Source organism: Arachis duranensis, chromosome 3 (genome assembly GCF_000817695.3).
Source record: "Arachis duranensis cultivar V14167 chromosome 3, aradu.V14167.gnm2.J7QH, whole genome shotgun sequence".
NCBI lineage: Eukaryota > Viridiplantae > Streptophyta > Magnoliopsida > Fabales > Fabaceae > Arachis > Arachis duranensis.
The window spans coordinates 32,259,768-32,261,862 of record NC_029774.3 but is presented as its reverse complement, the minus strand read 5'-3'; positions in this window follow the sequence as shown (position 1 = coordinate 32,261,862).

The window sequence follows — 2,095 nt, the reverse complement described above, 5'->3', positions numbered from 1 at the left end:
CCTTCTCAACACCATTATTTGCTGGAAAATTATGGAGTTATAAGGGGTTACGCACTTAGGATTTGATGTTTTTCTGACTGCCTGTATGTTAATGATTTAAACCTGTAACTGTTTCATATGTGAAAACTGTTGTTTTTATTTGATGGATGTTGCTGAATTAAGGAGAAAGTCTAAACCAAAGGTGGTGTTCTCTTTAACAAATGACCAGACCTAAAATATTTGTAAGTAGATTAGAGGGTTAAGGTTTCCTGATGGTTACGCCTCCAACTTGTGCAGGTGTGTAAACGTGTCACAGGGTAGGCTTGTTGGGTTAAAGAGTCATGATTGTCACGTCTTTATGGAGTCTTTGCTTCCTGTCGCGTTCAGAGAACTTCCAATAAACATCCGAAAATCCCTTGTAGAAATAAGTGAGTTCTTTAGGGAGTTATGTGCTTTGAAACTTAGCTTAAATGATTTCACAATTATGAACAAGAACATTCCTCTCGTACTTTGTAAACTGGAAAGGATATTTCCTCCATCCTTTTTTGATGTTATGGAATACTTAGTAGCCCACCTACCGTACGAAGCAATACTATATGGGCCAATCCAATTTAGGTGGATGTACCTGTTTGAGAGGATGATTGGTTCCTTCGAGCACACTGTGAAGAATAAAACTTAAATTGAGGGCAGCATATGCGAAGCATTCCTATCTAAGAAAACATATGCATTTTGCTCATTCTATTTTCAATTTTATGTAGAGTCATGTAGAACAAGGGTTGTAAGGAATGATGAGAGGGCATCATCCTCGTCAAGTGGAGGAACATACCTAATCTTTTTGGCGAAAGGAGCTGCAATGGGTGCGGGCACTGACTACTGGTTAGAGCAGAAGGAAATCGATGCTGCACATCTGCATGTATTGCTTAACTGTGACCAACTTTCACCCTAACTTAATATGAGTTTTTTAAGTCTTGGCAAATACTGCAATAAGTAAGATACTAACTTCTTATCTAATTACTAAATTCTTAATCAAATTAAAACTTCTTTATTCTCTGATGAATCATGTAGGTTATTCCAAAAGGCAATTCTTGATACCTTATTGAACAACTTTTCATGTTGGTTCAGAGAATACGTCAGGGTGCAGCTAATTGACACAACAGATTTGGAACTAGTTGCACTTAGTTAGGGCCCAATGAATAAGGCACTAGCTACCTGATGTACACTATTAATGGATGTCGGTTCCATACATTAAAATGGTCGATCAGAAAGAAAATAGATAACACTAGAGTTTCGGTTCGTGGGATTCAGGCGGGGTCACTCTGATTGGTTTGGTGTCTTGCACAATATAATTGAGTTAGAGTATTCTATCACACTATGTACAAGGTGTGCGTATTTAAATGTGAATGATATGATCCCAGTTCGTGACAAGGAACACAAAAGCGCAAAGACTACGATGTCACTGAAGTTAATGCACTACAAGAGAGGCAGAAGATAGCGATGACAAATTGCCAGCTGTTTCTTCATCAGCTACAATTTTTCATTATAGCTGCGATTGACATTCGATCTCTTCATTGTGACGCAGAATCAACTTGGATCTGCGTCGATTCCATGAAGTCCTGCCGCTAACCCCAACCCAATATAGTGATTTCACCCTAAATCAATTCAGATTACCCAAAATAAAAAAGAAGAGGAACTTGCAAAAGGAGAGTGGAAGAGTGCAAACCCCTGTTCTCAAACAAACGTGCGCCACTGTGTCACCTTCGAGTCGTTGGCTGCTGACCCAACCTCTTTCACCGTCGTTGACCATTCCCCTCTACTCTACAGTGCGTGAAACCGCTGACGAATGGATTTCTGCCAGTAAAAAAATTCACAAAAATAATCGCGTTGTAAGTATAGTTTCTAAACCACCAGAGAATTCTTTCATACAAAAGTTTGGTTGTCACAAGTAACAAAACCCAATAAAATTTATAACCGAAGTATTTAAACCTCGAATCATCTTCTCAAGGAATTGCAGGGAGGTATGTTTATTATTGGTTATGGAAAAAGTATATTCTTGGGTTTTTGAATAAGGAACGAGAAAAGTAAATTGCAAGAAATTAATTTGAATAACTAATAAAAG